A 22,314-nucleotide genomic window follows, 5' to 3' on the forward strand; every position below is an offset into this window, starting at 1 on the left:
TGGATTTTAGCAGGTGTTAATTCTTCACTGACTGATGAATGACCCCGTTGCCACCATAACAGGTTTCCTGAGCGAGTTCGTGATATGGAAGCTGCGTTATTCTAGAGTAAGTGATGAGTAGGGAGCAGAGGGAGTGCCAAATGAGAAGTTAGACCCTTTATATATCTTAATTATAGGGCATAAAACCATTTTCTGGCATATTTTTGTAATCACTGCAGTCTAATTTCTGTCAATAAATTATTCACATTGTCCACAGGTGCAAAATATATTTAATTAGCTTAATGTTCCCCCAAATCTCATAATAAAATAATATCAACTCCACATCTAATATTTAAGCATTAGATCTTGTCTTCTGCCATAGATAATTGAATAATTTTTTTTGAGTACAATTATTCTCAATCAAGAGGTCCAAAAAAGAGGCAAGTTATTTCCTAATCATACACTAAATTTCTTTGATACTGTTAAAGGAATATAATGAGGAATGGAAGATAAAGAATTCCTGGTCTTGTTGAAACCCCCAATATTCCTTGGCAAGATCTCTTGGTGTGGATATGATTTTCTAAAGCATTTATCACTCTAGATTTTGGACTCTGAGCAAACTCTCTTGCTCATAAAGGTTAATAAATTTGCAGTTGAATGGTTTGTCAGGACCCAGCAATTAGAACTATGGAAATATTAAAGTCATAATTATTGTTCTCACCTTTTAAATTGAGGTTTTATCATTGATAATATTGTAAATTATAGTTTCATCCAATTGCCACACCCACAACCAAAGTACCCACTTACCTCCACTAATATCCTAAGGATCACTCCCATCTATCTCTTCCCACAGGACCAGGTAAACTAAGTTCTGAGTACCAGCTCTAAATATATTTTTTTAGGCAATTTGTTGCTCTCTTCCTATGTATTGTATACCACATATGAAAGATGTAGTTTTGTATCTGACCCTCCTCCTGACTGCATTTAGCATGATCCCCTCTAGTTGCCCAAACCTAATGGCTTAAACAAACATTGTTTTGTATCATAATTTTGTAGATCAAAATTTCAGTCCAATGACATTTAGAGAAATTATTAATATAAAATATATATGAAACATACACACACACACACACACATATATATATATATATATATATATATATATATATATACAGAGAGCGAGTTTGGCTCTTTTTATGCTTTGATCTTGCCCTTTTTATACAGTTTCTATGTTTTCTTGCCAGAACTACTACATTAAATTCAAAATATGTCCACCGTGCTGTTTGAGAATATATTTATCTCTCTTCCCCCTCTGAGTGATAACCTTGCTGGGTAGAGAATTCTTGGTTGAAATTTCTTTTCATTCAATACTTAGTAACTTTGTATATGTAGTTCCATTCTTTTCTTATAGAGTTTCATTGGAAAAAATGTACTGTGAATTTAATGGTTTTTTTTTCTCTCTATGTGAAGTTTTGTTTCTTTCTTGCGATTTTTAAAAAATTTTTTATTAGTGAGACATCATGAGGTACAGTTGTAGACTTACAATTTTTTGTGCTTGGGTTTCAATTATACAATGATCAAATACCCATCCCTCCACCAGTGCCCATTTCCCACCATTACGGATCCCAGTATCCCTCCCACTCCCCATCCCCCCCATCCCCCCCTGCCTCTGTGGCAGGTCATTCCCTTTTGTTTTCTCTCTCTTATTGGGTGTTGTGGCTTGCAAAAGAGGCAATGGGTGACAATCAGGTTTGTTCTATAGTCTACTTTCAGCATGCTTCTCCCATCCTGGGATAATCCTCCCAACGCTGTTTATTTGGTGTTCCCTTCTCTATCTGAGCTCCCTTTAAGGAACCCCTGTCTTCACTTCTTGCCCTTTGACTATGTAGTGTTCTGGTGCTGCTTATTTGGGTTTGCTTTGGTAGGCACTGTTTGCGCTCTTGGATCAGCACTTCCTTACACCTCCCTCTGCAGGTTGGAGCAAGCATTCTCACCAATTATTTCTTCAACTAATCATTCCTTCTCCCTCATTCTTCTTCTGGAATTCTTATGAATCTAAAGTTGTTCCCTTTGTTATTGTCAATAATAGCCCCCATATTCTCTTCATTTTTCTAATATTTTATGTCAACCTTTCTTTCTTGCTGAAGTTGTTTACTATATCTTTAACTGTTCTTCAGCTTTCAGCTGCACCCAAACTGCTTCTGAGATTTATTCTTTATCTTATTTATTTCCATTTGGTCAAGTTATATCTTTCTTTTTTTTAAAAATCAAGCTCCCTTAAATTTCATTAATTCTCTGCTTAATGACTATTTTCAAGTCACTAGGCATCAGTGACTAAGTACTTTTTCAAGTACAATACTGATCTATTGAGAATCAACCTGGAATTTTTCCCCCCTCTGGTTTCCCATTGTTAAATGGGAAGTTAAATGGTGACTGATAGTAGGCTTTACTGTGTCTAATGTGTTTGGACTGATAATGGAACCAGATGAATGTTTGGTGGGGCTGTGACCTTTGCTTCCTTCATGCTATTGTCCTATGTTTTAATGGCAGGCAGTTGTGAGGTTATATCTGAGCTTAGAGTGGGCTCCCACTGATTGCCATCAAGGCTCAAAGTATGTGATGTTAGTGGTGCATATTCTGGTTTGGAGGGTGCTTGGATCAGACATCAGAATAAATGCTTGGAGCATGATCCATGCTGGTGCAGGGTGGTTTGGGCAAAAGCTTTCACACACTTGCAAAAGACATTTCTTTCTCCTTTTCCCTCCTCTCCTCCTCTCTGCTCCCTCTCCTTCCCCTCCCTTCCCCTCTCCTCCCCTCTCCTTTCCTCTCTTCCCCTCCTCTCCCTTTTCCTGTCCTCCCTTCCCCTCTCCTCCACTCTCCTCTGCTTCCCACCCCTGCCCTCCCCTGCCCTCCTCTCCTTTCCCCTCACCTCTCCACTTCTCTCATATCTATTTTATAAATATAAAATTTTATAAAGATAGATTTATAATTGTAAAAAATAGCAATTTATTTAGATTCCTTATTTTTCCTATGGTAAATAATGCTTTTATGAACATATGGATCCAAATATCATTTTGAATTATTTTTTGATAAATGCCTAGGAGTAATTTTCTAGGATCAAGAGAATTTCCACTTTGTTTCTACGTGTTTTTGAGAATCTTTGTGACATTTTCCAGAGGTCACACCAATTTACACGCTTCCCAACAGTTTATCAGTTTCCCTTTCCATCTTCGATCAACATTTGTTGTTTCCAATCTGTTTGACATAGGTTTTTCTCATTGATCTGCAGTAATATTTCATTGTGTTTTTTATTTGCATGCCCCAAACAATAAGCTATATTGAGCATTTTATTATGTGTGTGCATGCCATATGGATGTCTTCTTTAGAGAACTATATATTAAACTCTCTTGTTCAGGATTTTAAAACTGGGTTACTTTTTTAAAATGTGGTTGAAGTGTTTGATTTTTTGATGCATTTTGAATATTAACCCTCTGTAAACTACATGACTGGCACTTTCCCCAGTAATATCATTGCCTTTGTATTTCTGTGGTAGCTTATTTTTCTGCATAAAATCTCTCTTTTTAATTGTCTTCAATCCATTGGTTTATTTCTATCCATGATAGGGTTGAAGTTTCAGATAGGAATTTAATATTGAGGTATTGCTATAGATGAACATGTTTTCTTCTATATGTTTTGTTTTCAAATGTAATATACAATGTTTCCTTCTGGTTGTGTTAACCCTTTTGGACTTTTTTAAAATTGAATCACTGTGAGATATAGTTACAAAACTTTGATGTTTGAGTTTCAGTCATACAATGATCGAACACCCATCCCTCCAGCAGTGCACATTCCTCACCACCAGTGTCCCCAGTATTACCCCCCATTCTCTAACCCTCCCCCTGCCTCAAGAGCAGACAATTTCCCCCATACTCTCTTTTCTCCACTAATGGGCATTATGGTTTGCAATATAGATACTGAGAGGCTATCACTTTTGGTCTTTTACTTTCAGCACACCCGAGGACAGTAGATACAAGGGCCAGGAATATTGCTCCATAGTTGGAAGCCTGTCTCATGAGCTGGGGGAGAAGGCAGCTGTAGTAGAGAGGAGATTACTAAGTCAATGATGGTTGAAGGAATCGTTCTGAATGGGATATGTGTGCTGAAACTCTTTTTGTATTGTTAAATACTAATTTTTAAAATGTTTTCTTGAAGGCTACTATTGATATTTTGAGAAGGATTGTTTTGAATCTTCAGTTTCGGCAAGATAGTCTTTTGATAATGTTTTTTTTTAAATTAATGTGCAGTGCATCTTTCTAGTTTTTGTTTCTCCTATTTTAGCAATGTTTTATAGTTTTCAGGTTTTTAGGTCTTTGAAATCCTTTGTTAGGTTTATTCCCGGGTATATTGTCTTTTTTGATGCAGTTATAGATAGGATTGTTTTCTTAATTTCCCTCTCACATACTAATAATTTATAGAAAAGTCACATATTGATTGGTTTTTTGTGTATTGATCTCATTCTAATCTCATTCTATGCCTCTTTACTGAACTTATGTTTTCAAATGCCTTTTTAAGAGTCAACTGGGTTTTGTTTATTTGGTGGAGGTTAGGAAGTGGTACTCCTTACTCTGTGCTTCATGTGTCACTTCTGGCATTATAATAAATTCTAAATATATGTGCATATATGTGTATATGTGTATATATATATATTAAGAGAGAGAGAGGAAGAGAGCACTTCTGTTATACTGTGATATTTCCCTTCTACTCTCAAGTTATTTAGTGTTTATGTTCTGAGTGGGTGTTAAATACTCTGAATTATTTTTTTGCATCTATTGCTATGATCTTTTTGTTGTGGTGGTGGTGTATTACATTAATTGATGTTCATTGTTAAAACTATTTTTACTTATCTCAGATAAATTACTATCCTTATAATGAATACTTTATGTATAGTTTAATTTGCCAAGAATTTGTTTAGGGTTTTACATCTATATCCATAAGAAATATTTATTTGATATTGAACTTTCCCTCCTTCCATTCTTCCTTCCCTCCTCCTTTCCTTTCTCCCTTCCTCTCTCCCTTCCTCCCTCTTTCTTTCTTTCTTTCTTTCTTTCTTTCTTTCTTTCTTTCTTTCTGTCTTTCATTCTTTCTGTGTTTCTGTCTTTCATTCTTTCTGTGTTTCTGTCTTTCATTCTTTCTGTGTTTCTGTCTTTCATTCTTTCTGTGTTTCTGTCTTTCTCCCATTCTTTCATTTTCTCTCTTGGGAATTGGATTTTATTCTCATGGAATTTGTTTAGATGCATTTTTCCCATTTTTCAATTTTTTGGAAAAGTTTAAATAGAGCAGATGTTTGTGAAAGTTTTATAAAATTATTGATGATATCGATTTGCTCGAGCGGTCCCAGTAACGTCTCCATTGGAGACTTTGTTGTTACTGTGTCTGGCATATCGAATACTCTCGGTAGCTTGCCGGGCTCTCCAGAGGGGCGGAGGAATCGAACTCTGGTCGGCATGTTGGCTGCATGCAAGGCAGACGCCCTACCTGGAGCGATAGCACAGCGGGTAGGGCATTCGCCTTACAAGCGGCCAACATGGCCGACCCGAGTTCGATTCCTCCGCCCCTCTCGGAGAGCCCGGCAAGCTATCGAGAGTATTCGATATGCCAGACACAGTAACAACAAAGTCTCCAATGGAGACGTTACTGGGCCCGCTCGAGCAAATCGATGATCAACGGGAGGGCCTTTACCTTTACCCTTATTGGTGATATATCTGATCCTGAGATTTTGTTCTTAATTGAACTCCTGATGATCGTTTTGATTTCTGTTTATGTGATGATACCATCAGAATTTTTATGTTTTGTGGGCTCACTCTTGGAAGGTTGCATAACATTAAATTTTTGTGAGGAAGTGGGCCAAGAAAGCAGAGTAAGGTGTACAGTGAGGTAAAAAATGCAACAAGGAGGAACAATTCAAGGATGCTGCTGGATCCTACAGAAAAGAGTGTGGTGGTAATTTGTTAAGAGCACAGAGAAAACTGCAGCATTTAATATTTTTGATATTGATCACTTGATCACTTGACATCCCGTTACTCATCGATTGGCTTGAGTGCCAATAACATCTCCATTTGTTCCTGTTGAGTGCAAATGTAGCCCAATGGCATCTGCTCATTCTAGGAACACAAAGAGCCTCAAATTGATCGTTCATGTTTTGACATCTCATAGGTGGGTGGCCATGTGATCTTTTGACATCCCGTGGAATCCAGTCAGTAATGGCTCTAGTCCAGTGGTCGTCTCCAAATCTCATTACCTTTCTAGCCCATCTGATTTTCAATTCCTTGGCAAACAAGACAGCGTCCTGATTCTTGATTGCCGATGGAGGTTGAAACTCTGGATTCTTTCTCTCATTTGAGTGAAGTGTGATACTCAAAGCATAGCTCTTTCAGTTCCTCTTTGGGAGACCCGAATAACATTCTCATCCTGTTTTCATAGGGCCCAGGTATCTGAGGCATATGTTGATGCAGGAAGAACAGTGGAATCAAAGAGACATGCCCAGAGCCGGAGGTTCTTCATCCTCTTAGATATTTCTTCAACGCTCTTGAAGGCATTCCAAGATGCTCTCTTCCTCCTGTGCAACTCAAGTGCCAGGTCGTTCGTCATGTTGACTTCTCAACCTAGGTACAGATAACTGTTGCATTCGGAGATTTTCATTCCATTGACAGCGAATGTAATGTCAGGAACAACCATTTCTTATAAACATTGTTTTCATGAGAATCAGATTTAATTTGACCTTTCCACACTCACAGTTGAAGTCAGCCAGCATTTGTGCAGCTTGGCTAATGTTTGGTGTTATTAGAACGATGTCATCAGAAAAGCGGAGGTGGTGTAGTTGCCGACTGTCTATCTTCACTCCCATTCCTTCCCATTCCAGTCATCGCATGACATTCTTGAGGGTGGCACTGAAGAGTTCCGGTGAAATGGTATCATCCTGCCAAACCCCTCTCTTGACGTCAATGATCACCTCCCTGTAGAATGGTGAGATCCTTGTAGTGAATCCGCAATAGAGCTCATGGAGGATCTTGATGTATTGACTTTGAATGTCCTGTTTGACTAGGGCTTCGATGACCACTTCAGTCTCAAGAGAATCAAAGGCCTTCTTTAAATCAATGAACATTAGGCAGAGTGGCATCTTGAACTCCCAAGAAACCTCAATGAGCTTGGTTATCGTTTGGATATGGTAGATCATGTTGAATCCTTTTCGGAACCCGGCTTGCTCACATGGTTGTCCTTCATCTAGTGTTTTGCCAATCCTATTCAGGTTGACTCAGGTGAACAGCTTGTAGATGACAGACAACAGGCAGGTCAGGTGATAGTTGCCAATGTTGTGGAAGTCTCCCTTCTTGCACAGTAGTACAGTCCTGCTGGTATCCACTGGAATGGAACCCTGCATTCAGATAGGTAGCATGAGAATCTCAGAGCCAGTGTATTGATAAGTACTGATGGCAAGTTCTTCAGGTGTTCGGGTCTGACCTTGTCTGGGCCAGGTACTGTTCACTTCTTTACCAACACAATGGCATGTTGGATTTCAAAGGGAGAATATTGGGAATCACATATCCATCCTGCAGAATTTGGTATGTGGGCAGGTGAACATGGCTATCAAAGAAATCCAAGTAGAAGTCATGGATAATCTACTCCATTGCCCTTTTGGAAGATGTGATAGATCCATTAGGACATCAAAGGGCAGTCATCTTAGACTTGTAGTTAACGAAGGACAGGCGGGCATTGTAAATGCCTTTCCTGGCTTCTGTTGCATCTGCCAGCACTGCTGCTCTTCTCTCTTTGAGGTTTTCCTTGATCGCTTCTCTGCACTGCTTTGCAAGCTTGGATGTTTGCTTGTGGTTGCGTTAGGCTTGCGCCAAGCCACGTTGGCTAATGAGCTCAAGCGTTTTTGAAGACACGCATCTATTGTGGCTATCTCTCTCTCAGCGTTCCTTGCACTATCATGGAGGTGCTGAACCAGTTGATTGTATTCCTCATCAATATTGTCAATGATGGCATCTTCCCATGTTGCAGCAATAGTGCCAAAGAGCTCCCAGTTGGTGGTCATTCTGGGAGTTCTCTTCTTAAACTTTGCAGCCCTTTCTCCCCACTCGGTGAAGTAGAATTTTGCATGAAGGAGACAGGAGTCCGATCCCGTTTGGAATTTGGGGACAACAGCAACATTGGTCAGGCAAAACCGTTGATTGAATATTATGTGGTCAACTTTGTTGTGGAACTGTCCACCGGGCGACTCCCATGTCCAACATTTTGATTCGGCCTTCTGGTACTGTGAGTTACCATGGATGGTCTTGGTCAACATGATAAACATTATTGATATTAGAATTAAGTATATTTTATGGTAAGATAAATTTTGAAAAATTTCTAGAAAAACTTGAGAAATTCACATATTTCTTTCCAGATTAGTATAAAATAAATCTAGAAAAACATACTTTAAAAATGGTCTCATTTAATCATTTATAGATCCTATACTGTTAACAGAAATTAGTATTTTATTTTAAAAACTTTATACTCTTTTTTTACTACTACCACTATCACTATCACCACATTGTTCTTCAATTCGCTCGAGCGGGCCCAGTAATGTCTCCATTCATCCCTGTCAAGTGCAAGTAGACCCCATGACATATTGGAGTCTCCTTCAGTTTTAGGGGAATGAGGACCATTCATTGTTATTGTATTTGATATATCAAGTATGCCACAGGTAGCTTGTCAGGCTCTGCCGTGCAGGCGGGATACTCTCAGTAGCTTGCCAGGCTCTTCGAGACAGATGGAGGCTTTTGGGGCAGCCTCTAATCACCTTTACAGGTGTTCCTAGTCAGGCATATAGGCAGGTATGTGAGAACTAGAGAATAAGTGCTGTCGCTTCTGGGAGCTTGGTTTTATAGTCTCTGAATGGCCATTGATAGGGTTACGCGGCAGTTGGTGGGTGTAACTGTCTAGCTACTGGAAGGTGCGGGAGCTGTTTTATTTCTGGTCAATATAATTTACTCTGCCCATGGACTTGCATCTTACGATAAGAGATACAAAAATACTACTACTCAGGGCCAGAGTGATAGTACAACAGGAAGGGCATTTGCCTTGCATGTTCCATCCCTGGCTTCCCATATGGGTTCCCAGAGCTGACAGGAATGATCACTGAATGTAGAGCCAGGTGTAAGCCATGAACACCACTGGGTGTGGCCAAACTCTACCCTCCCCAACTACTATCACTCATAGAGAAGAGAAATAGTATGATATATATATATATATTTTTTTTAATGAACAGAACTGTAGATTGTAGAGCCACAACTTGTCAAGTTCAAATTCTTACATGCCTCAGTGGTCTTGGACAATTTGTTCACCCCTTTTTGTGTCTCTGAGATGATATAAATTTATATGGTCTCTAGAAAAACATCATTTATATAAAGCATGATTCATAAAATTTGCTTCTTTTTACTATTATTACACTGTTCTCAATTTGACTGTGACACTAAAATTTAAAATGCACCCAGATCGACAGGATCCCATGCCTCCCAGTTCATGTCCCCGGGGTTACAACTTTAACTAGCATGATAAAACAAAGGTTTTAAATTAGGCCAATATAGAAATGTTTAATGACATCAAGTGAATGGGAAACTATGGAATTTATTGAAATTGTCATTAAAAATTGGGAAAGTGAGTCAATTTGAAAGTGGTTGCAAATGATAACTGAAACAAATCTGTGAAGATCATGAATAGAGAATAAGAAGATGGAAAGATATCTTTGGATGTATTTACATTATTATTTAGTGTTTGAGTATTGTGTCAAAGAAAAGATTGAGATATTGTCCTTCTGTACCCTTTTTGCTGAGAGATGTTTTTAATTCAAAAAGATGTTAAATCATAAAAATTCTACATCTGTTAAAATTAGAGGTTGCATTATTTTTATCCTGTATTTTATTCATGTGACATATCATCCACACTTATTTACTTGTGGGTTGAAAAAATCCTTGTTTCCTTGGAATAAATTCCACTTGATTGTGGTACACGATTATTTTCATTATTATTGGCTTCAGTGCATAAATAATTTTGTGGATTTTTGTCATTTTTTCATTAGATTTTTTTATGTGATGGCTTCTTTGATCATTATTTTTTAACTCATGAAATTATAAAGTTATTCATGATTAGGCTTCAGGAATATAATGTTTCAACATCAATCCCTTTGCCATTGTCCAGTTTCCATCACCAATGCACCCCACCTCTACCCATTTGCCTCTTGTCCACAAGTCTGTGTCTATAAGAGGCATGTGTTTTTAAAAAAACATAAGTTTCTGCATTGTGGTTTAAAGCACTGCTACTGATAGGTTTTCACATGTAACATTTTACCACCTTTCAGCACCACCTTCTCCTATTGATTGAATACTTTCCTCCAATATAGCCCCCTCTCTGTTTTATCCCCCATCCCCCCATCCCTCCAAGTGGTATGGTTCTACTGAAGACCAGTTCTCAAGTTCTTTTTTTTCACGGTATTTAGACATTTGTTATTCCACCACTATATATATACGTATTAATACATATAATGTATATATCACACATGAGAGAGACAAATATTTTTATTTTTTTTAATTACAACATAGTCAAATACACAATTACAAAGTTGTTCATGATTGGGTTTCACTCATACAATGTTTCAACCCCTGCCCCTTCGCAGGTGTACATTTTCCAACAATGTCCCCAGTTTCCCTTCTGCCCTCCCTAGCCCCAAATGCCTCTATGGCATGCACTCTTCTCTCTCTTTCTCTCTCTCTCTCTCTCTCTCCTTTTGGTTATTATATTTTGAAATATAGGTAACAGAAATTATCATGTATATCCGTTTATCTACTTTCAACATTTAGTTATTGTGTTGGGGGTGGAGGGTAATTAGAATAGCGAAGGGACTAGTGTGACAATAATAGTTATAAATTATCTTTTATTATAACTGAGTAATATTCCAGTGTGTATATGTACCACAGTTTCTTTATCCCGTCATGCATTTTGGACACTTGGATTATTTCTAGATTTTGGCTATTGTGAATAGTGCTGTAAGGAGTAAAAGGTAAAGGTAAAGGCCCTCCCGTTGATCATTGATTTGCTCGAGCGGGCCCAGTAACGTCTCCATTGGAGACTTTGTTGTTACTGTGTCTGGCATATCGAATACTCTCGGTAGCTTGCCGGGCTCTCCGAGAGGGGCGGAGGAATCGAACTCGGGTCGGCCATGTTGGCCGCGTGTAAGGCAAACGCCCTACCGCTGTGCTATCATCGCTCCAGGGTGTAAATGTCTTTTTTCCATTTTGTTTTTGGGACCTTGTAGCATATTCCAAAAAGTCAAATTGTTGAGTCAAATGGAAGCCTGGGACCAGTGGACATTTCCACCCAAACATGATAAGAGTCTTTCCCTGCCCCCCCTCATACATGCCAACAGTGGCTATTTGGGTACTTTTTTTGATATGTGCCAGTCTCTGCATTGTGAATTTCATTGTGTTTTGATTTTTTCTCTTCCTAATGATTTATAACGCAGGCAAATTTTTCGTGTGATTTTTTTGCCATTTGCCTCTCTTCTCTGAAGAAGTTTCTATTCATCTCTTCTCCCCATTTTTTAATGGGGTGGCTGTTGGTTTTTCTTATAAAGATATACCAGTGCTTATATATTTGATATTACCCCCTTAGCATATGAGTGCTGAGCAAATAATTTCTCCAAGTCTGTGGTCAGACTTTTTTTCTGGTATTCGTTTCGATTAAGATGCAGAAGTGTCTTAATTTAATGTAGTTTCATTTGTTTGTTTTTGCTTGATCAGTGGAGTTTCATCCTTGAAGATGCCTTTACCTTTAATGTCACGGAGAGTTCTGCTTATGTGTTGCTCCATCTACAAGATTCAGGTCTGACGGCAGGGTTTTTCATCCATTTTGATTTGACTTTTGTGCATGACATTAGAGAGAGGTCTGAGTTCATTTTGTTTTACACACCCATATGTGATCACACATAACTGACCAGTTTTCCCATAAGCTCTTGTTGAAGAGACTTTCCTAACTTTACTTCATTTATTTTTTCTTTCGCTCCTTTTTCAAAGATTACCAGATCATCTAACTGAGACTGTCTCTGGATCTGCAACTGTATTCCATTGATCTTAGGGTCTGTCTTCATCTCAGTACCACGCTGTTTTAATTACTATCACTTTGTAGAACAGTTCGAAGTTGAGGAAAATGATACCACACATCTTCTTTTTCCTAAGAATCTCTTTAGCTGTTTGAGAGTGTTTATTGCCCCATATTAATTTTGAAAATGGCTGATCTATTTCTTTGAAAAATATCACGGATATCCTTATAGGCACTACATTGAATCTGTGTAATGTTTTGGAGATTATTGCAATTTTGATAATGTTAATCCTTCCAGTCCATGAACAGAGGATGTGGTTCCACTTCCTTGTGTCTTCTTTTATTTTATGGATCCTGTGTTTTGTAGTTTATTTTTTGTATATGTCTTCCATCTCTAGAGTAAAGCAGATTGCTAGTTACTTGATTTTCTGAGGCATAATTGTGAATGAGAAATTCTTTTCTTTTTTTTCCACACTTTGCCTTCCAGCTTTATTGTCAGTATTTTTCTTTTAGTTTTTATTGACAGTATTATCTAAAAAATTGCTCATAATAGAGTTGTTTCAAGTATGCAGTGCTCCAACACTAGTCCCACTACCAAGGGCCCTTCCCTCCACCAATAATCCTTGGTTTACTCTCACCCCCCAGCCTGCTCCCTTGGTATACATATAACAAATTTATTTCATATGACTTGCTCCAGAAAAACTTAAAGAAATGAAAAGTGAAATTATCATAAAATCAATAAAAGTCAATTTTTGATTATTTCTACTTCTTTTTTTCTATTAGTGAATCACCGTGAAGTACAGTTACAGGCTTACAAACTTTCGTGATTGCATTTCAGTCATATAATGATTAAGTACCCATCCCTCTACCAGTGCCCATTTCCCACCACCAATGGTCCGTCCCAGCATCCCTCCCACCACCTCCACCCTGTCGCTTTCACCCTACCCCGCCTCTGTGGCAGGGCATTCCCTCTTGCTCTCACTCTCTTTTTGGGTGTTGTGGTTTGCAATAGAGGTAAGTGGCCATCATGTTTGATCTACAGTCTACTTTCAGCCTGCATCTTGCAACCTGAGTGGATTCTCCTGGCACCCTTTATTTGGTGGTTCCTTCTCTATCTGAGCTGCTTTTTCCCCAGCATGTGAGGCTGGCTTCTAAGCTGTGGAGTGATCCTTCTGGATCACTATTCTTGGGTGTTAGTCTCCCATTCTGTAACTTTATATTCCACAAATGAGTGCAATCTTTCTATGTCTGTCTCTCTCTGACTCATTTCATCTGACTCATTTCATTTAGCATGATACTCTCCATGTTGATTCACCTATATGAAAATTTCATGACTTCATCTTTTCTAACAGCTGCATAGTATTCCATTGTGTAGATGTACCAAAGTTTCTTTAACCAGTCATCATAATTTTTGATTATTGATATAAGATTACAGTTATGGAAATAAATTCATATCATTTGATACAATATAGTATACTACATATTCTCATTTACATAACTAAAGTTTTAACTGGCATCTAAAATATGTTGTATTAAATTTTATTTTGTACTTGGAACAAGTGTCACAATGGAGACATTACTGGGACCACTCGAGCAAATTGATGAACAATGGGAGGACAGTGACAGTGACAGTGACTTGGATCTTATTGTAGTACTTATTTTGGATCTCCTATCACAAATAAAGCTTTAAAAAAATCTACTAATGTATTTTAGAGTTTTCATAAAATATGCAAAAACTACAAGTGTAAAATTTAGTATGTATCACTGTATCACTGTCCTCCCGTTGTTCATCAATTTGCTCAAGCGGGCCCAGTAACATTGTGAGACTTGTTACAGTGTTTGGCATATCGAATATGTCATGGGTAGCTTGCCAGGCTTTGCCGTGTGGGCGAGATCCTCTCGGTAGCTTGCCAGGCTCTCTGAGTGGGGCGGAGGAATCGAATTCGGGTCGGCCATGTTGGCTGTGTGCAAGGCAAATGCCCTACTCACTGTGCTATTGCTCCAGCCCAAATTTAGTATGAATGAATAGAATTATGAAAATTTAAATAGGAAAATTTGAATAGATCTATAGAAGTACAAATTGGTTTATCCTATGAAAGGCACTATTGGTTTTATATCAGAAAATATTATAGATACTGTTTAAGTCTGCATGTATAAGTAAATATCACAATTAACGTTGTTGGATGTAGAACCACTGATAACACATAGCACAATAAATAAAAATGAATTATTAATTCATTATTGAAAGTGCAAAATCCCTTAGCAAGCTATCACTGTCCTCCCGTTGATCATCGATTTGCTCGAGCTGGCCCAGTAACGTCTCCATTGTGAGACGTTGTTACTGTGTTTGGCATATTGAATATGTCATGGGTAGCTTGCCAGGCTTTGCCGTGTGGGCGAGATACTCTCAGTAGCTTGCCAGGCTCTCCAAGAAGGGCAGAGGAAATGAACCTGGACCCGCCAGATCGGCTGCGTGCATGGCAAATGCTCTACCACTGTGCTATCACTCCAGCCCTTAGCAAGCTAGGATTAAATATATTTTTTTGGTCAGGAAGAGGGTGCATATGCACCATTAGTGAGTACCATACTCAATGTCACAAGTTGGAAAGTTAGTCCTATCCTTTAAAGAAGCTCCTTTACTATTTCTTGCAAAACTGGTTTTAAGGCCATGAATTACCTAAGCTGCTACGTGTCCGTGAAGCTCTGTTTTGTTTATTCGTATCTGAATAATCTGAATATAGTCTGAATAAGCTAGATGTAGTATGCTTGGTGAGGTATTCATTTCGTTGAGTTTTATTGCTATATTCCTCAATTCTCATCTGTAATGGAATTCATTTGAAACATTTCTAAATCTTTATATATAAATTTATATATAAATTCTTTCTTTTATATATAAATTCCTTTTCTGATCCTGCTGCTTTCAATATTTTGTCTCTATCATTGGTTTTTGTCATTTTGAGTGCACGGATTCTTAGTCTTAGAGGTGTTCAAGTAGAGTCTATTTTTGTTTGCACCCTTTGGGCGTCTTGCATCTCAGGGTTTGTATTTCTTCTGGAAAAATTTTATATAAGATTTATTTAACTATTGTTTCTTTAACACATTTGCATTTCTGTTCTTTAGGGATGCTAAAGATTCTTATATTGTTTCACCTGAACTCATCCCATAGTTCTCTGGTATGTTGTTCATTTCTTTTCAGACTGTTTTCCATCTTCCATTGTTTTCTAGTGTTTTCCTCCATCTAATGGGCCACACCACAGTTCTTGAAATTCTTCTTGCTGCTCCACCATCTCAGGTGAGGCCATTCGCCAGCTGATGGCACTGAACCTGTTCTGGAATGGGAGGTAGAGCCCCTTTCTTTCGGCTAGTTTTCAACAGCCTCACACTCAATCTGTGCCCAAACCATAGTTCCTGAAGTATGTGGCTATATCTACAGCTGCTTGACAGATTTACTCAGCAAATTACTCATTGCTTACCGTTATACTTCCTGCCATTCAGTGAAGATGGTCGGAGAAAGAAAAGAGAAACCCCTAAATAAATCTTGCAGCCTCTTCCAAGAGGCCTAGATACAAAGATTGATCTCCTGCACATCTAGGATAAATGGGGATAAGACAGAAATCCACCAGGTTCAATGAGTGGAAAACAGTATCACAAAGGAACATAAAACACCAAACAGATAAGTAAATCCTCAGACAATGACTTTTGTGACACCATGTTAAGGATGTTTAAGAAGCTCAGAGAAACAATGGCACAACTAGTCAGTAGCACTTTAGCACTGTCCTACCGTTGTTCATCGATTTTCTTGAGCGGGCACCAGTAATGTCTCACAACAAAGCAAAAGAAATTATAAGTGCTGAAATGAGAAAAGTACTACAATCGGAAATGACAGAAATGAAAAACGTGGTAGATGATATAAAAATCTCAAAGAAACTCTGAACATCAGAATATCAGCAGCTGAGGAAAAGATCAAGGAGATCCAAGATGGAAGAAAACATTAGACGTTGTTTTTTTAAAGGTTTCTTTCTTCTATTTTATTATTTGCATATAGGAAAGCCATGGACTTTGGGAGTACTAAAAGTCTATGTACTTTTTATGGAGTACTAAAAGTACTATGCAAAACTATTGTTCTTAGGGGAATTTTTGTAGTCTTTAGGATTTCCTAAACATTGTATCATGTCTTCTGCAAAAAGTGAGAATTTGACTTCTCCTTTCCTATCTAGATAGAAATATTAAGGATGGCCTCAATATATTTTTTCTTGCCTAATTGTCTTCTTCAGAAAGCACTTCTAGTACTTTGTTGAGAAGTGGTGAGAGTGGATAACCTTGTCTTGTGTCTAATTTTAGAGGGAAGGTTTTAATTTTTTCCCATTGAGTATGAGCTTGTGTAAAATGGCTTTGACACTATGTTGAGGAAAGTTTCTTCAATTCCCATTTTACTGAGTTTATTTTTTATTATGAATTGGTGCTGGGTCTTGTCAAATGCTTTTTATGCATCTATTGATATGATCATATGGGGTTTTTCTTTTCTTTCACAATATGGTGTATTATGGTGATTAATTTAACCCATCCTTACATCCCTGGAATAAATTCTATTTGGTCACAGTGTATGAACTTTTTTGATCAATTGTTGGATTCAATTTTAGTATTTTATTGAGGATCTTTGCATCTGTGTGTGTTTGATATTTGCTTGATTAAAGATGCTTGAAAGTGTTTGTTTCTTCAGTTTCCTGGAAAAGCCTGAAAAGGATTGGTAGTATGTCTTCTGGACAAGTCTGAAATAACTCACTAGTGAATCACTCTGGGCCTGGAATTTTGTCTTGGGTAGACCTTTGATTATCATTTCTTTTTTTTTTTCCCTCTTGATTCAATTGATCTTTTGGATTTATTTATTTATTGTACTCTGGTTCACTGATTTCTGGTCTAATTGTTATTACTGTTCATAGATTTCTGGCCTAAGTGTTTTATTTCCTTCCTCTTGTCTGCTTTGGGCTCCTATTTTTGGTCATATGTTAGCTTGTTAAAGTCATGCAGTCACATTGTTTCTTCCTTTCGGATGAGTGCTTGCATAACTATGAACTTTCCTCTTAACACCACGTTTGCTGTGTCTCACAAGTTTTCATGGCTTCTTCTTCATTCTTCTGTGTTACCAAGAATCTTATGATTTCCTCTCTGACCCTGTGATTGTTCAAATATGAACTGTTTAGTTTCTAATTATTTGAGTTTTTTCTCCATTCCTGTCTGTGATTAACTTCTATTTTCAATGCATCATGATTTAAGAAGATGGTATTATTTCTATCTTATTAACTTTGTGCAGTTATGTTTTGTGGCACAGCATATGGTCTTGGAGAATGTACCACATTCATTGCAGAAGTACACGTACACAAACTAATAAACCACTTTCTTCCATTTCTTCCTTCAAAGCCAGCATTTCCTTGCTGATTTTGTTGATTTAGAGCAGTGTTGATGTCTTCACTACTGTGCTGTTATCAATATCTTCCTTCAAGTATCTTAATATCTGATTAAAGAATTTTGCTGTTTTCTTATTAGGTGCATATATATTTAGGTGTGAGTTCTTCCTGATGCATATCCTTTGATCATAATGGTACAACACCCTTTGTTTCTTTTTACCTTTGTGAGCCTGAATCTATGTTGTCTAATCCTCATTGACATTGATTAAGTTGTCCTTGAGTTTTGTGCCATCTCTCTGTAGAAGTTTGGTGTGTTTGTGGGATCCATCTTGTTTTTTAAACCCCTTTAGTCCTTCTTGTAAAGATTATTTTGAGTCTATAAACTTTCTGAGCTGCTGTTTGTTCATGAATTTGTGTACTGTTTCTTTAATTCTGAATGAGAGTCTGCTGAAAAAAGAATTCTTGGTGAGGTGTTCTTTTGTATGTAATTTCCCTCTTTGATTTTTCTGCTTTCAGTATTCTATATCTATCTCTTTTATACAACGTTCATTCATTCCTATTATAATAATGATGTATTTTGGAGTATTTTTTTAAAATCTGAATCTCTTTTCTCCGGTACCCTTCTGGCTTCGTGGGTACGGATGCATTTGCTATCTCTTGGAACATCTCAGTAATGATTATTTTTGATTATTGCTTTTCTGGCTCTCTGGGACACTGAAGATTACTTTTTTGGCTTTTTGGGTCACATCTGGCCATTCTCAGGGGTCACTCCTGACTCTACACTCAGGAATTACTCCTGGTAGTGCTCAGGGACCATATGGGATTCCAGGGATTAGATGCCCTACCAGCTGTACCATGACACCAGCCCCCTCCTCCAACAATTATTATATTGCTCTTCTTGAACTCATACTTAACTTCTTTTAAAGTTTATTAATTTATTTTGAAGTCTTTTTCCATCTTCTGTTGTCTAGAGGATTTCTGTACCTTATCTTGGAGCTTACTGATTCTGTCCTCAATAGCTATTACTCTGGTGGTGAGGACTTCCAGTGAATTTTTCTATTTCTCCTACCAAGTTTTTCAGTTCTGTCAATTTTGTTTGTGGTGTTTTCATTCCTACTCTTGTAGCCTCTTATGTTTTATTGGCTTTTCATTCCATTATTTCCTTGAGTTCCTTAACCATCCTAAGCATTTCCACTTTGAAGTCCTTTTTTTTTTTTTTTGCTTTTTGGGTCACCCGGCAATGCACAGGGGTTACTCCTGGCTCATGCACTCAGGAGTTACTCCTGGCGGTGCCCAGGGAGCCATATGGGATGCTGGGAATCGAACCCGGGTCGGCCGCGTGCAAGGCAAATGCCCTACCCGCTGTGCTATCGCTCCAGCCTCATACTTTGAAGTCCTTTTCAAAGAGATTGTATAGAAAGCTGTTAATGAGTCTTCAAAATTACAATCTACAACTACCACACCTTGGTTTCTTTTGTCATCTGGAGCTTCATCTTCAGCTTCTACTTCATTCTCAGCATCCCTTACCCACTTTGGGCAGAAGGATTGATTTCTCACCTGTGTGCAACACCAGGTTCTACATGTCAGCTCTAGTTGATGGGTTCTTCCCTCCACCCCTCTTCTCTTGGTCATGAGGGAAAACATGAACTTCAGATTCGCTCCGTTTTGGAACAGTTTGAGTCAGTTTTATAGACACAATTTAATACCAAAACCATACTTGAAATAGCCTCCTTATTATCAGGAAGTTTTCAAAGTGTGGTTGTACATGTTCTCCATCGAGAAATTTTTATGCGTAAACAAATGAAGACTCAGAGAAGAAAATATGATAATAATTGAATGTATGCAGTACTGTTGGTTGGTTCTCTAAATTTTTTTTCAGCAGTATTCTGTTAGACACCTTAATGTGAAATCCAGAGAAGCAGTTGTAGAATTACTTGGAGCTCTTGTCAGTGTCGGCTTGAAGCCCCACCACTGGAGGAGTAGGGTTCCTGAGTGGCTTCTGTCAAGTGGGATCCTTTTATAATTTAGAATCAAGGCTTTATAGAAGGATTTTTAATGGATTTTTTTCTTTTTAAATTTTTGTTTGTTCTGTTTTGGACCACACCAGGCAGTGCTCCTGGCTTTCATCTGGCTCTGTGCTCAGGAATTACTCCTGTGGTGCTCAGGGATCCATATGTGGTGTAAGGGATCGAATTCAGGTTGGCCACATGCAAGGCTGACACATTTCCTACCTGCTTTACTATCACTCTGGCCTATCTTTTTTCAATATTGCAGACAATTTTGAGAAGTATAGATATTGATTCTTTGAAAGTTTAGTAGAATGCAGTATCCATTCTTGGAGGGTTATTTTTTCCCCCCTAAGACTTTGAGTTACTATTTCAATTTTTGTGTGCTTGGGGTCTTATATTTCAATTAATTCCTGATTATGTTTTACAGTGTTGTATGTTTCTTAGAATTTCTCTTTCTTATAGATATCCAAGTTCTGGGCATATTGTTAAAGATATGTTTAATGTTCTTCTGCATTTCATTGAGAATTTCAAAGACTGCGGTAAAAAGTGATTAGAAATTTGGGCTACAGAGATAGTAGGAGAATCAAAGCACCTGTTTTTCATATGTCTGATCTCCCTTACACCTCCAGGACCACACATGGTACCCAAAGCACTGCCAGCAGTGATCTCCGCGCAGATTGTGAGAACACCCTGAGAAGCTGGGTGTGACCCAATGCCCCTCCCCCCAAAGTTATTAGAGATGATAAACAAATACAGTAGAATAACACGGCATGTAATCAATATTTTTAAATAAGGTAAAGGTAAAGGCCCTCCCGTTGATCGTCGATTTGCTCGAGCGGGCCCAGTAACGTCTCCATTGGAGACTTTGTTGTTACTGTGTCTGGCATATCGAATACTCTCGGTAGCTTGCTGGGCTTTAAATATTTTTAAATATTTTTATGTAAATCATGCTGTAGCAGAAAGAAGTAAAACCTCATATTTATAATTGCATCACAAAGAGGAAAATAACTTGGAATAAATTAACCAAAGAATCCTGAAAAACTGTGTGATGTTGTTGAAAGAAATAAAAAAAAGACATAGGAGATACAAAGTTATTCTATTATGATTGAACTATGAGCATTAACACCATTAAAATCACTCTATTATCTAAGGTATCAATACAATACATATAAAATCCTCATGGCACTTCTACAGAAATAAAATATTATAATTTTTTTGGAGCTACACTAGATTCTTGTTGGGGAACAGTTTTTCCTCAACATGCCCATACACGTTGCACATTGGGTCTGGGCAGACATGGGGCAAAGAATGACGGGCGTGTGGAGAGACCACTCCAGGAGACAACTGATGGCCGTTCACTTTATTGCCAAATACGCACATATTTATAGAGGGTCTCAGTTTAAGAGGATGTTCCAATCGCATAAAGTTTAGCATTACTGACCTATCAACTTTCCAAATCTGCTTTGCCCTGGCCCAATCCCAAGTAGGATTAGATGCTGCAACTGACAATTGCTAAGCTTGCTAAGTATACTTGACAATTCTTGGGGGGTTTGGGTGAGACTCAAGGCCAAATACCTGGTGCTTGTAAAATGCACCCAGACACTCTGTGCTGGGTCATTACACAGTGACAGGTCTTATCTGGTATTCAGGGACAGATCTTATCTGCTCTGTCACCTGTTGCCATGCTCCAGATTCTAAATAGAAAAAACACTCCCACGTTTACAAACTGTACTCCAAAGTGACAGTAACTATAATAGTGTGGTTTGGGAATAAAAACAAACATACAGAAAAATAAGGCAGAATTGAAGGCCCAGAAGCAAAATTATATATATATATATATATATATATATATATATACTATCAATTTTGACAATTAATTATGATTTTACAATGGGGCAATAAATTTCTTCAAAAATGGTTATAAGAAAACTGGAGAGAGACATGTAAAATAATGAAACTAAACAACTGTCAAATATCATATGAAAGATTAAAGACTTAAACCATAAAATACATTAAGAAAAGCAACAAGAGATTTAGAGCTGTTTGGGGACTGAGTTCCAATATCAAGAGAAACAAAAGCAGAGACAAATAAAAGATTACATCAAAATAAAAATCTTCAACAAGGTAAAAGAAACTTTCATTAGAACAAAAGAACATGCTACTAGATGGAAAAATATATTTTATATAACATTTGATACTTTAAAATAATATTAGTCATCTATTTTAATAGAAAAATTAAATAAAAGCAACAATGAGATGTATCTTTGCAGTTGTGAAAATGTGTATTATCTAAAAGACAAGAAACATACTAGATAGAATGTATAGATTAAACATCCTGAATACATTGATTGTGGGAATTAAGTTTGGTGCTGCCATTATGCATAGTAGTATGGAGATACTGCAAAATAATTAAAAACAAAAATTTCATAGGACTCAATTATTCCATTTCTTAGTATTTTATTTAAAATACAAGACCACTAATTTTAAAAGATATAGGCATCCTTATGTTCATTAAAGCATTATTTACAGTAGCCAGTAACTGGAAAAATCTAATTGAAAATTTGGTACATAGATAAAAACAAATAAATAGTCTAAATAAACAAAAGATAAATATTTTCATTGTCAGATGAATTTGTGATTGCTGAATGAGAAGGATGCAGATAAACTGTGACGAAGGGGACAGTTGTGTGAAGGATAGATCTGTCCATATACAGGTGGGTTTAATGCATACATATATTCATGTTGTTCTCCAATAATATATGTTTAGCCTAAATATTGTTATAGTG

Source organism: Sorex fumeus, unplaced genomic scaffold (assembly GCF_029834395.1).
Source record: "Sorex fumeus unplaced genomic scaffold, SorFum_2.1 ptg000036l, whole genome shotgun sequence".
Lineage (NCBI taxonomy): Eukaryota > Metazoa > Chordata > Mammalia > Eulipotyphla > Soricidae > Sorex > Sorex fumeus.